The sequence below is a fragment of the Bos indicus x Bos taurus genome, chromosome 4 (genome assembly GCF_003369695.1).
Source record: "Bos indicus x Bos taurus breed Angus x Brahman F1 hybrid chromosome 4, Bos_hybrid_MaternalHap_v2.0, whole genome shotgun sequence".
Taxonomy (NCBI): Eukaryota; Metazoa; Chordata; class Mammalia; order Artiodactyla; family Bovidae; genus Bos; species Bos indicus x Bos taurus.
The window spans coordinates 3,472,237-3,487,328 of NC_040079.1; the positions used below are offsets into that span (position 1 = coordinate 3,472,237).

The 15,092-nt window shown below is 45.8% G+C and overlaps 1 protein-coding gene across 4 annotated transcripts in view; it reads right to left on the minus strand.

Annotated features, from left to right (window-relative positions):
• DPP6 (dipeptidyl peptidase like 6) overlaps positions 1 to 15,092 on the minus strand; it is a 1,064,355-nt gene that overhangs the window by 483,026 nt on the left and 566,237 nt on the right. The gene's annotated exons all lie outside the window — the stretch shown is intronic.

Below are 15,092 nucleotides of genomic sequence, written 5' to 3' on the forward strand. Positions count from 1 at the left end.
AGACGGGAGAAGCACGTGTCTCGCACCTGCGCCCACGGAAAAAGCCTCAACATAAGTGTGATAATTCACACCTGTTGCTTCTTAGCCGTGTGATGAAGTGGCCATGCAACCAGCCAGTGTGTGGAGCCTTCGTTCAGCTTCACTAATTTCCCTGAGGAGGTTTTCACTTTCCCTTATGCAACACAGATTCTTATGTAATTTCTACATTTAAGTCTTGAAAAAAAAAATGAAAAATCATCATTCAATCTCAAGAACAGGATTTCCTCTCATTGGAAACCTGAAGTAACAAAAACACTTTGGAGCAGAAATAAGCTTGGAGTTGAATGTAAGAACTACATATAACAGTAGCTGTGATTCTGCAGGGTGTTGCTGAGTTCCTACAGGCATTTGTTAAGCAGCTACTAGACTACAGACATCTCAGCTTTTCCCTCAACCCGTGAGCATCCAAGCTGGGATTCAAGTCCTGCTCCGAATATATCACCAACAAACGTTCCATTGTGCACTTTGATGAGTTGGAGGTTTCAGATGACAGACACAAGGCTTCTGTTTGAAATCCAGGGTCCAGGATTAGTACCCACCCCCCCAAAAAGACTCCTACAAAAAGCTGCAGAAGCGGTAACTTCATAAACAGGGTCTTACTGTACAGCACAGAGAACTATATTCAGTATCCTATGATAAAATCATATGGAAAAGAATATTTTACAAAAGAATATACATATTTTCCTACAACTGAATCACTTTGCTGAACAGCAGAAATTAACACAATATGGTAAATCAACTATAATTTTAAAAGTCATTTTAAAAAGCTGAAAATCATTGTCTTAAAAATAGAAGAGGTAACTTCACTCTCCACCAGACCTCAACATCAGTTCCTAAATCCTGTGTCCTCCAAATATTTTCTAAGTCAAAGGCGTAGAGAATGACCCATGGCTTCTGTCTGCATGAGTTTCCTCCTCTCTCCCTTGCTCCACAATGGGGACAAGTTTCTCAGGTTTACATGATGATAAAACATTCTTAACTGAGTAGTTTAACACATGTGGCTTCATTTATTCCTCCTGCAGCACGCACTGACTGGTTTACTTCTCTGAGACACTGCCCTGTGAGATGCTATGAAGTACAGAAGGGAGGCTCCCATCCCTCACATCACTTAGGGTCCAGTGGGAAGAACACAGAGCAGACACGTGGGGATAACAGACAAGGAGGTGTGTGCGGCTGCAGGAAACCCATGAGGATGTAGGAACAATGCCTTCTGGATGGTCCCGAAGCGTCTTGTCCAGACATTTGTGAGCAAATGATTGTGACCCATTCTGATGGACGGTTTCTTCTCTCCAGACACTGACCAGTAGCTCATTGGTTTTTATTTCAAGATACCAACCTATTTTCTTGATCTTTATTTCAAGATACCAACCTATTTTCTTGATCAAACCATCTGCTTTGGGCTGAGGATTACAAAGTCAGACGTCCCTCCCTCCTTGAAAGTGCAAGGAGCAATTCCACCTTCGCTGGGTAGCAGTTATATGATGCAGTGTGTTCCGCCATTCCAGGCTCGAGGGAGAATCCAGGAAGGACAATGAAGGCACATCAAAGACAACCTCCAACCCTTTTTCCTGGACTCATTGCTCCATGTTTCCATGAATCACGAGAAGGCCAGACTGGGCCAGAGGATGCTGTGGGGCATGGCTTATGTTGACAAATGTAAACTGAGATTTTCACACTTCGTAAGATCCTGTCTGCAAATGTTCTATCCAAGTTTATGAACTCAGAGACAGTAACAGTATGCATAAAAAAAGCAGAGTATGGTCAAGGCCTCTTCCTCCTTGGGAAAAATTACTTAGTTGTCCCCCATTTTGGAAATACCTATTTGGAAAGGAAGGAAAAACTCAAAAGAAAAATTAGATAAATACCATTTAACATCTAGAGACAAAAACAATAAAGATGGACATATCTTTCCAGCCTTTTCTGTGTATGCTGTGTGTATGCTGCTGCTGCTGCTAAGTCGCTTCAGTCGTGTCCGACTCTGTGCGACCCCATAGACGGCAGCCCACCAGGCTCCCCCGTCCCTGGGATTCTCCAGTTGTGTATGCATTGTGTTAATTTAGTAAAATAATAGGTGAGGCCACCTCCCTTTTCGGACAAAGTCAAGCTGGAGTTCGCCCCTGGATCAAGGTCACACTGACTGCCATGCCACCTGCTCAGTTTTTCACGGTCCCTTCTGGCTCAAAGCCCCTGTCACCACAAGCCCATCGACCATAGCTGGTTACTGCCTTCAAACATAAGACAGAACACAGCCCTTTTCCTTGAATTCCCCAAAATTATTCAACAAGGCCGATGGGGAGACAGCATGTTTCATCAAACGCTCAGGTCCTGGACAGGTTTATCCTGAAGACACAGACTTCTTCACATCAGTCAGCCATTTGCGTAAAAGGTTTTGGCTCTCTCTGCCCACTGGGAATCTCCCCTGGATCATGTTTCTAGTTTCTTATCACTGTTGCTTCTCATATACTCAATAACTTCTCTCCTCCAATCTTCGAACTCATACTTTTGGACGTTCTCAGAAACCCAACTTGCCTTACCTTATTGTCCAGAGAAATCTCGCTCCCAAACCTGCCCAGCCCCCGGCCCACCCTGCGTTTCCATTCTGCATGCTCCCCTTTAACAGCTCGGAGCCCTGCCCTGCCCTCCATAAGCGGAAGGCAGCGACACAAGAATTGGGGCCATAATAAGAGTTACGCCATTGAACTCCCTTCTCTGCTCACACTACAAACCTAACCCCAGCAGGTGCAGGAACAGTCGGTTTAATTTTTCATTTTACTTTCAGCCCATTACACACACACACACACGCATGCACATGCGCGCACAATTTGCACACTATCCTCTGTATTTTTTGTAATATATTCTTAATATAGAGGAAGTATTTCCATATATCCCTAAATACCTTTTTTTAGACATAATATGTCATGGTTGCCCAGGATATGCTACAGTCTATTTTAATCATGTTTAAGTCTTAAGCCTTTATCTAACCTCCACCATGGATGTTCACGTCACTCAAACAAAGGTAGAATGTTGCCCCTTCTATAGGTTCTTTATATATGTAAACAATGCTTTGATGAATACTCTTGCTTATGTATAAAAACTTGGTACACATGTGATTAATTCCAAAGTGTACATAACTAGAAACGGAATTACTGGTCAATGGAACCTTAATGTCGGCAGCAACAATAAGAAGTCAACTCACGCACAGATAGGTTCTGGATTGGGCTTCCCTGCTGGTTCAGTTGGTAAAGAATCCACCTGCAATGCAGAAGATGCAGATTCGATCCTTCGATCAGGAGGACCCCCTGGAGAAGGAAATGGCAACCCACTCCAGTGTTCTTGCCTGGGAAATCCCAAGGACAGAGGAGCCTGGCGGGCTACAGTCCACGGGGTCGCCAAGAGTCGGACATGACTTGGTGACTGAGCACGCACACAGGACCAATTTTTGGACTTCTTTTAAGGACACAGAGTCATCTAGCAAGGTCTACCTTTACCATTAGATAAAAACAGTTGAGATGAAGACTCAGAAAACATTCCCCAGTTCAGTAATATGTTACTCCAAGCTTAAGAAGACAGGTTGAAAATCATGTTAGCTAGTTATACAGAAATAACTATTAAAAAAACTATGGAGTCTCAGAAAACAAAGCTCAAGTCACGGCGTTCATCAAAGACCAAACTCTCATTCAGCATTTTATGACTTCCAAATTACGGGTGAAAAGACCCAGGGAAACAGCAAAGATACGATCTCCATTGTAGTATCTGGATTTGAACACGGGCTATTTTGATAATACTCCGAATTACCTTAAGTGGTTTTCAAAGATTTCTCCCCTTTCCATTCGGACTTAATGCCGATCTGCATCTCAGGACGTGTCTACACTCAGGGGCCCCTCAAACATGCGTGAGGCCAAATCACGCTCACAGTGAAGAGGGGATTCACTCTCACCTCTCACAGATCCTGCTTCCTGGACTTACCAACGATGCCCCACCTCACTCACCGCCTGCCCAGAGAGAAGTCTGGCCTTTGTCTTTAGATCCTGGGATACAATCTCCAAGCCCTTGGAAGGTCCTGCCCCATAACAACGTCTTCGTTTACCTGGTGATGTTGGGCTGCCAGACGGTGTAGGCTGACACCATTCAGGGTGGGCATTTGGGCCATGTGGTATCAGCTTGAGCTCTGGAGGGGCTGGGAGGCCAAGGTCAGCACTTGGGTGGTCAACTGTGTCTACATGACCATGTTCCCCACAAGAGCTCTGACACCAAGGCTGAGGTGAGCCTCCTGGTTGGCAACACTCCTTGTGTGTTGTTGCTGGGAGCAGCTGGCATTGCCCACGACCCCACAGGGAGAGGGCGGCTGACAGCCCCACGTCTAGAATTCTCCTGGACTTATGCACGCGTCTCTTTCTTTCACTGACTTTAATCTACATCCTCTTGCTGTAATAAAGCACAACCATGAGTTTAAGGCTCTCTGAGTTCTGTAAGTCTTCCTGATGCCTTATGGAACCTCGAACCTGCAGCTGACGGCAGAAGGCAGGTGGTCTTGGGGACCTCTAAATGCTGCAGCCTGGAATCAGGTGTGTTTGTTCCTGCATCACCATGAGAGAGGAACAGGTGACAGCTCCTATCATGGGCACTGACACATCACACCTCCTTTCCACCTTGCATCCCACAGCTTGCCTTGAAATGATCCATTCTAGCGGGGGTGGTATGACGAAACATCCCTGGAAGGGGAATCAGAATACAAAGGTTTGGGGAAAAGCTAGCACACACAAGAGAATCTCTGATAAGGTTTTTCTTTCCCTCCATCCTCCCTTTTAAACTAAGTGCTGTATGTATACTGTTGATATTATGTATAAAATAGCTAACTCCTGAGAACCTACTGTACAGCACTGGGAATTCTACTCAGTGCTCTGTGGTGGCCTAAATGGGAAGGAAATTCAAACAAGAGGGGATATCTGTGTATGGCTGATTCAGGGCTTCCCTGGTGGCTCAAACGGTAAAGAATCTGCCTGCAATGCAGGAGACCTGGGTTTCATCCCTGGGTAGGGAAAACTGCCTGGAGAAGAGAATGGTGGCTACCCACTCTAGTATTCTTGCCTGGAGAATCCCATGGACAGAGGAGCCTGGTGGGCTACAGTCCATGGGGTCACAAAGAGTTGGAGACAACTGAGCGACTGACATTTCACATTTCACGCAGATTCACTTTGTTGCATGGCAGAAACTAACACATCATTGTAAAGCAAGTATACTCAAAAACAATTTTAATCAAAAACAAAAGATCCCACATGCCACGCTGCACAGTCAGAAAAAAAATTTTTTAATTAAAAAAAAAATAAGTTACAAAATACAACCTATATACCAATTCAGTCAGTGCATATGTAGAATTCTCTCTGCAGATGAGGTATCAATATTATGCCTGTGACCAGAATAATTTAAATAAGTACATTATAGAATGACGAGCTGAAAGTCCTCCTTCTCACTAAAGTTAGTTCATACTTATTAAGTTATAAAAATGATTTGGGACTACATTATGGAAACAGTCTACTAAAATCTTATTTCTAATTACAAAGGATGATATTAAGGAATTTGAATCCAGTTACTTCCTCCTTCTGTCTCTGTTTGCCCCCAAGGGTAAGCATTTTTAAAAGCCTTGATAGAAATCATTACAGAACATAATCTAATTCTAATGACTGACCTTACTAATCAGAATTATGTAAAATTGGATGTTGAATAAAACAGCCAAATATCAAACTGACTGTTGTTTTGAACCTTACATTCTTGAGCTAATGAGGAAGTTTTATTTTCTAATTTTCACCGTGATTTAAAGCAGTCTTCATACGCCTGGTGCATCTTATAATAAAGAAAAACAATATGTTTCACCAACATTCTCTACTGCAAGCAACATACTAGCTAAAAAGATTAACCAACTTTCCTATATTTGGGGCGTCCAATATCTTAAGAGCTGTCAGAGGAAAATCAATGCTCCGAACCTTCTAACTGTAGCATGGGAGCTCAGCTCTGAAAGTGCATAAAGCATTAATCTATATCGCTAGCTGCTCACGCTTCAAGCACGAGAATTACAGAAGAGGAACTACTTGGCTGCACTGGCAAGACCAGCCTAGAGGCTTTAAAATCAGGAACATTTTCCAGGAACTGGTAGAAAATAAATGTTTGTCTTTCACACTAAAGACTGCCTAGAAATCCAACGTCAAAGTGAAAATGAAAGTGTTAGTCACTCAGTCGTGTCCGACTCTTTGCGACCCCATGGACTATAACCCACCAGACTCCTCTGTTGAGGAAATTCTCTGGGCAAGAGCACTGGAGTGGATTGCTATGCCCTGCTCCAGGGGATCTTCCAGGCCCAGGGATCAAACCATAGCGAGTCTCCTGCATTACAGCAAAGATCAATGTCTCAAAAAAAAAAAAAAAAAACCCTGAGAAATATGTGTATTTCATCATAGAATCAGACCCGTCATCTCTCTCCAAACGGGTTATACAGTATAAGATAGAAGTTTTTCTCAAAGACACTAGAAAATAAGGGAAAACAAATATGCCTGAAGCAAAGATATTAAAACAGCCCAAAGGGGTCATATGCAATCATCGTGTCGAGGCACCAGGCTCCCTTCTCTAAGAAGACAGGGCCTGGCTGCAGAAGCATCTATCCTGGGCTTTCACCACAGGCACTTCCTCCTGCAGGGACACAGCAGCGTTTCTGGGATGCGTAGCCTGCCTCCAGCCACTCCTGCAATTCTCCAGGGCCCGAGACCCAGACAAGCATCTCACTGCCAAGGCCAGAGTTTCCTGTTTCCAACTATGGCACTGCCAACGTGCTGTCAGGGGCATTGAGGGCAACTTAAGCGGGAAAGTGCCAGACACACACTCTCAAAAATGTATTCGAGGTAAATAGATTACTCGTAGACCTTGACAATGGAAGATTTCATCTGGCTTCTCTTTGAAAGAAGCCCAGAATGCCCAAATGCGTGTGCACAGTCGAAACCTGGATCCACGGATAAACACCTTCACTGACTTAGTTCTCAGATTCCACTGGTCCTTGAGCTTCAAACTCTTCAGTGATGAGTGAGTGACAGTCTCTCAGTTGTGTCCGACTCCTAGCAACCCCATGGACTGTAGCCTGCCAGGCTCCTCTGTTCATGGAATTCCCCAGGCAAGACTTAAGAGGCTTCTACCTAAAATCGGACATACATACAAAGACCCAAAGGCTTATCCACAGGACAGAGGCAACCTCATCGTGGGAAATTTTGCTAGCTATGCAGACTCTCAGGACATGCGCCAAACCCACTGACTCAGAATCTGCACTGCGACGGAATCTCCAGGAGATCTGTTTGCACACGAGAGTCTGAGAGGTGAAGATGTAATGGAAACACAGAGCTGCCATATCACCCAGAGATCCCACTCCTGAGCAAATATCCAGAGAAAACTATAATTCAAAAAGATACATGCACCCCTATGTTTGTGGCAGCGCTACTGACAATAGCCAAGACATGGAAGCAAGCTAAACGACCATCCATGGTCTAAATGACCACTGAGGAATGGATAAAGACATGGTACATAAATACAATGGGATATCACTCAGTCGTAAAAAAGAACAGAATAAATGCCATTTGCAGCAATACGGATGGACCTAAAGATCACTGTGGTCACCTCGTGCGAAGAGCTGACTCATCGGAAAAGACTCTGATGCTGGGAGGGACTGGGGGCAGGAGGAGAAGGGGACACCAGAGGATGAGATGGCTGGATGGCATCCCTGACTCGATGGACGTGAGTCTCAGTGAACTCCGGGAGTTGGTGACGGACAGGGAGGCCTGGCGTGCTTCGATTCATGGGGTCTCGAAGACTCAGACATGACTGAGCGACTGAACTGAACTGAACCGAAAGATCATCACACTAAGCAAAGTAAGTCAGAAACAGAAAGACAAATGTCATATGGCAAAACTTATATGTGGAATCTAAAAAAAAAAAAAGAGAGAGATGAACTTATTTTCAAAACAGAAACCGATTCTACGGTTACCAAAAGAGAAAGAGGGGAGAAAGATAAATTGGGAGTTTGGGATTACAGATACACACTGCTGCTGCTGCTGCTGCTGCTGCTGCTGCTAAGTCACTTCAGTCGTGTCCGACTCTGTGTGACCCCATAGACGGCAGCCCACCAGGCTCCCCCGTCCCTGGGATTCTCCAGGCAAGAACACTGGAGTGGGTTGCCATTTCCTTCTCCAATGCATGAAAGTGAAAAGTGAAAGTGAAGTCACTCAGTCGTGTCCGACTCTTAGCGACTGCATGGACTGCAGCCCACCAGGCTTCCCCCGTCCATGGGATTTTCCAGGCAGGAGTACTGGAGTGGGTCGCCAGTGACAGATACACACTACGGTATGCAGAATAGATAAGGAACAAGGACCTACTGTATAGCATGGGGAATTCTACTCAATCCTTGGTAACAGCCTGAAAGACAGCAGACACGCGCACGCATAGCTGAGTCACTGCTGTGCACCTGAAACTAACAGGCTGTAAATGAGCCATACCCCGATATAAAATGAAAATTTAAGATATAATAATCAAATTTAAAAAGACACAATGAAGAACACCCTGGTGGCTCAGAAGGTCAAGAATCTGCCTATAACGTGGGAGACCCAAGTTTGATCCCTGGGTTGGGAAGATCCCCTGCAGAAGGACAACCCACTGCAGTACTCTTGCCTGGGAAATCCCACAGACAGAGGAGCCTGGTGGGCTACAGTCCCTGGGGTCGCAGCACAAAACGGAGACATTTTTGGTCCCTTCATGGGTTACTTTCTGAGATCCTTGGCCACAGAGCCCATCATAGGTGAAAACAGGAAGGGTACGGATTGTTCAGCCCACTTTCAGATCAGCATACATGCAGGTGTGGGTACTTAGTAAATACACCATCATAAAGGGTCCTGGACTTTACTAGGCACGTGTATAGTGACCCTGTTGACGGAAACGTGGAGAGTGTTCTTATGGACTCTGAGGACGTGGCTCTATTTTCAGTAGGCCGCTAATTTCACAGCAGAACTCTATATTTAACCACCCCAGCTTAGTGAATGATCCCATCACGTGTGATACTCTGTCCCCTCTGAGATGACAGGTACAGAATGCTCTGGGTGTGCGGCTGATCGGGAGGGCTGGAATGGCAAAATCGACGGGCATTCTCCCCCACAGACATCTTCTAAAGCTGGGTCCTCCTCACCCACCAGCAACGCCCTCCTGCTCCATCCAGCATCAAATCCTCTTCCCTGCAGATCAGCACAACCATCATGGATGAAGAGAGCACTCACGGACCTCCTAATGAAAGGCCCGAGAGATTCATTTACAAAAGGGAGCTCTCTTCTCATCCCTGAGCTTTTGGTCGACCAGTTATCCATCTGCCTATTAGCCGCAGCTCAAGTGAGATTCTCTTGGGGCTTAGCAGAGGCCTTTTGTACCTCAGCAGCAGGCAGGTCATGGAAAAACAGTGACTGTTCCACTCTTCTCAGAAGCCACACTGACAGTCCCTGTGTACTGCCAACTGAGGTAATGACAGACGGACGCTCCCGCAAATCACAGCTTTGGCTGCCACCTCCAAACACCACTCGCGTAGTTTGTGCACAGGCTCCAGAGAGCACACTTATCTCTGGGATGAGAGTGCCTGGAAGGGGAGGAAACGATGCAGCTTCAGAGCATGCCCTCCAAGCACTGAAATGCGAGGCGATGTGAGCTGGAAGAGATGAGCCAGCAACGACCACTGCGGCAGTGTGTTCAACCCGGAGGCATCTCCTGAGCTGAACACCCCGCAGCTTCAGATGACGCCAGAGAAGGCCATCACAGGGACTTGTGGGTGCAGGAGAGGGCAAGTTATACTGAAGCTAATGATTACTGGAGCTGGGAGGAGGCACCAAACTGCTTATTGGGCCTCCAGCTCTGAGTGCTGACCCCTCCTCCGTGAGAGGAGTCTAAGGTCCACGCAGCACTTGGTCTGTCTGAAGTCATACCACGTGTCATGGTGGAACAGGGGCTCACAGTGCAGAAGATGGTAGGCTGGGTTCTTAGCAGAAGCATGTGCTGGTTCGCCTCCCCACAGAGGGAGGGAAATATATATGTATACGTGTGTGTCTGTGCATGCTCAGTCGCTCAGTCATGTCCCACTCTTTTGAGACCTCATGGACTGTAGTATGCCAGGTTCCTCTGTCCGTGGGATTTTCCAGGCAAAAATACTGCAGTGGGTTCCATTTCCTCTTCCGTGGGATTTCCCCGACCCAGGGATCAAACCCAACTCTGTTGCGACCCCTGCATTGGCAGACAGATTCTTTACCACTGAACCAGCTGGGAAGTCCCATACATATGTATGCTGCTGCTAAGTCGCTTCAGTCGCGTCCGACTCTGTGTGACCCCATAGACGGCAGCCCACCAGGCTCCCCCATCCCTGGGATTCTCCAGGCAAGAACACTGGAGTGGGTTGCTATTTCCTTCTTCAATGCATGAAAGTGAAAAGTGAAAGTGAAGTCGCTCAGTCCTGTCCGACTCCTAGTGACCCCATGGACTGCAGCCCACCAGGCTCCTCCATCCATGGGATTTTCCAGGCAAGAGTACTGGAGTGGGGTGCCATCGCCTTCTCCCTATATATGTACAGGTGTGTATATATATATATATATATAGAGAGAGAGAGAGAGAAACAGAGACAGAGAGACAGAAGGAATTTCCAGTAACGGGGAAATGTGCACAGTTTAACAGTGATGTGAGAGAGCAGAAGGGTCCAGAATCACAAGGTTTGCTCTGGGTCCTCTGCTCCCCGCACACTACGAGCTCGTACCTGTTTCCACCGCTGCTGAATATCCCCTCCTCTTTTCATTAGTCTCTGGTGTCTGGAGTAGACTCCACTTGTCCATCAAGATTCAAACAGCAGATCTCCTCTGACACCTCCCTGACGTCCCCACCCCAAGGAGGCACGGCTCCCCTCTCCCCGCTCCCTGTACCAGAACGCAGACCCCTCTCTGGGAGGACTGTTTACCCGGGTCTCCCCTCCCCCACCACTCAGGGCTGCCAATGGTGTCTAGAACTGCGCTGTGCAGCAATACAGCAGGCACTAGCCACGTGCACCTGTTTCCATCTTACATAGTTAGAATTAGAATAAAGATTTCTCAGTCACGGAAACCACGCTTGAAGAAATCTGCAACATGCACCAGTGGCTACCATATCAGACAAGGCAGGTACAGAACACTTCTAAGTTTCAGCAAACCATGCTGTTCTAGAAAATACTGTGTCTGGTGCACAGGAAAGATGTGCTGACATCAGGAATAAAACAAAAGTGAAAGTCGCTCAGTCGTGTCCGACTCTTTGCGACCCCATGGACTATACAGTCCGTGGAATTCTCCAGGCCAGAATACTGGAGTGGATAGCCTTTCCCTTCTCCAGGGGGTCTTCCCAGCCCAGGGATTGATCCCAGGTCTCCCACATTGCAAATGGATTCTTTACCAGCTCAGCCACAAAGGAGTATGCCAAAACTTCGATGGGCAAGATCTAAGCTAATTCAAAAACAAACCATTAGCATTCTAACATCCACGCTTGCCTAAAAGGTACCCACCTGACCTGCCTCCTGAGAAATCTGTACGCAGGTCAAGAAGCAACAGTTAGAACTGGACACGGAACAACAGACTGGTTCCAAATCGGGAAAGAGGTATGCCAAGGCTGTATATTGTCACCCCACTTATTTAACTTATATGCAGAGTACATCACACAAAATGCTGGGCTGGATAAAGCACAAGCTGGAATCAAGACTGCCAAGACAAATATCAATAACCTCAGATATGCAGATGACACCACCCTGATGGCAGAAAGTGAAGAGGAACTAAAGAGCCTCTTGATGAAAGTGAAAGAGGAGAGTGAAAAAGTTGGCTTAAAGCTCAACATTCAGAAAATGAAGATCATGGCATCCGGTCCCACCACTTCATGGCAAATAGATGGGAAACAATGGAAACAGTAACAGACTTTATTTTCTTGGGCTCCAAAATCATTGCAGATGGTGACTGCAGCCATGAAATTAAAAGATACTTACTCCTTTTAAGAAAAGCTGTCATCAACCTAGACAGCATATTAAAAAGCAGTGACATTACTTTGCTGACAAAGGTCTGTGGCTCCTGCCACTAACGAGCAAATACACTCAGGAGTTACGGAAATGCTATTCCTCTGCGGGCTTGACTTTTTCTCACTCCAGGATGCATATTATGGTCACCAAGGCTCCTTTCATACTTCATGGTTTCCTGACGCTAGACAGAAATCAATAGGATTCCCAAGGCCTCCCCTGCTGTTTTGACCACACCAGGCAGAGCAGCAAAGAGAATTTTCAGGGCCACATGCATATCAGGTTAATTGTTTCCTATCTCTGTTCTCCCTGCATTCAACTTCATCAATTAAATCTATCTTGAAAAGCACTTCAGTGAACGGTCCCTAATTGAACAGGAGCCTCTGCCACTCTCTGCACTGCCCTCAGACTTACTGCTACTTGGGGACGTAGCATCATGAAGACTTGGGTACCAGTTCTCTGAGTGCCTTATACTGCCCTGTTCCTGCCTCTCATCACCTGACTTGGCTGCATCAGCCCTACGGCCTATCTCTCTGAGACCTCATGTTCCCTGAGAGCACCCTGGTCCCACAGATCGCTTTCTGACCTTGAGCATATCTACTACTCTGAGTGAGGGCAAAGGGACATGGAGACTGAGCAAATGACCTTTTCACTTCAGTCTCTGATGACTGGCACTGATGGCTCCTTGAGCTCATGGATCTCATGAAGACTGTTCCACTGAATACAAATAATAACCACCTCCTCAGAGAGGTCCCAGGAAACAAACTCAAACAGCAGTCCTGTTCCTAAAGTATTGGTGGTGGGCATTCCTCACAGCAGTGGGCATTCGTCACAGCAGCACCAAAGGTGGGACAGCAGCGTAACAGCCCAGGCAAATGAGATTTCTTGGGCAGATTATCACAAGGCTTATAATACCTGTGTCTTTTTCTTTGCTGTCCTGGAAAGCCAAATCACATAACCAGTGTGGGTGGTGGATTCGGAGTAGAAGAGTTGGTCACATGAGTCGCAAAGAGTTGGACACGACTGAGCTACTGAACTTCCACCATATGGAGTGGAAATTAGTACAAAAGTATATATTTCTTTGCCTTTTTCCATTTCCCCCACTAAATATGCCAGCAAATCTGGAAAACTCAGCAGTGGCCACAGGACTGGAAAAGGTCAGTTTTCATTCCAATCCCAAAGAAAGGCAATGCCAAAGAATGCTCAAACTATCACACAATTGCACTCATCTCACACACTAGTAAAGTAATGCTCAAAATTCTCCAAGTCAGGCTTCAACAGTATGTGAACAATGAACTTCCAGATGTTCAAGCTGGTTTTAGAAAAGGCAGAGGAACCAGAGATCAAATTGCCAACATCCACTGGATCATGGAAAAAGTAACAGCATTTCATAAAAGCATCTATTTCTGCTTTATTGACTATGCTAAAGCCTTTGACTGTGTGAATCACAATACACTGTGGAATATTCTTAAAGAGATGGGAATATCAGACCAACTGACCTGCCTCCTGAGAAATCTGTATGCAGGTCAAGAAGCAACAGTTAGAACTAGACATGGAACAACAGACTAGTTCCAAATTGGGAAAGGAGTACATCAAAGCTATATATTGTCACCCTGCTTATTTAACTTATAGGCAGAGTACATCATGAGAAAGGCTGGGCTGGAGGAAGCACAAGCTGGAATCAAGATTGCCAGGAGAAATATCGATAACCTCAGATACACAGATGATACCACCCTTATAGCAGAAGGCAAAAAGGAACTAAAGAGCCTCTTGATGAAAATGAAAGAGGAGAGTGAAAAAGTTGGCTTAAAGCTCAACATTCAAAAGACAAAGATCATGGCATCTGGTCCCATCACTTCATGGCAAATATATGGGGAAATAATGGAAATAGTGACAAACTTTATTTTGGGGGGCTCCAGAATCACTGCAGATGGTAATTGCAGCCATGAAATTAAAAGATGCTTGCTCCTTGGAAGAAAAGCTATAACCAACCTAGAAAGCATATTAAAAAGCAGAGACATTACTTTGCCAACAAAGATCCATCTAGTCAAAGCTATGGTTCGTCCAGTAGTCATGTATGGATGTGAGAGTTGGTCTATAAAGAAAGCTGAGCACAGAAGAATTGATGCTTTTGAACTGTAGTGTTGGAGAAGATTCTTGAGACTCCCTTGGACTGCAAGGAGATCCAACCAGTCCATCCTAAAGGAGATCAGTTCTGGGTGTTCATTGGAAGGACTGATGCTGAAGCTGAAACTCCAATACTTTGGCTACCTGATGAGAAGAACTGACTCATCTGAAAAGACCCTGATGCTGGGAAAGATTGAAGGTGGGAGGAGAAGGGGACAACAGAGGATGAGATGGTTGGATGTCATCACCAACGTGATGGACATGAGTTTGAGTAAACTCCGGGAGTTGGTGATGGACAGGGAGGCCTGGTGTGCTGCAGTCCATGGGGTCCCAAAGAGTTGGACACGACTGAGCTACTGAACTCCCACCATATGGAGTGGAAATTAGTACAGGCAATGAAGTTTCTAAGTTCTGAATTCCAGTCCCAACTTAGATAATTTTGCAACACCCTAAGAAAAGTTGTTATTTTTTTATCTTCACTTTTCTTCTAAGAAATATAGTCAATACCAGTACTCATATAAAAATAGAAGCTGACATAAATATCAGATGGTGGTACACCAAAGTGTGTGTGTGTGTGTGTGTGTGTGTGTGTGTGTGTGTGTGTGCCCTCATGTCTGACTCTTTGCAACCTCATGGACCGCAGTACGCCAGGATTCCCTCTCTGTCCATGGAATTTCCCAGGCAAGTATACTGGAGAGGGTTGCCATTTTCTACTCCAGGGGATCTTCCTGATCCAGGGACCAAACCTCATCTCTTGCATCTCCTGCATTGGTAGGCAGATTCTTTAGCAGTAAAGGGAGACCTCAAAAATCAATTTCACCAAAGTCTTCATTTCCAATCTGTTGCT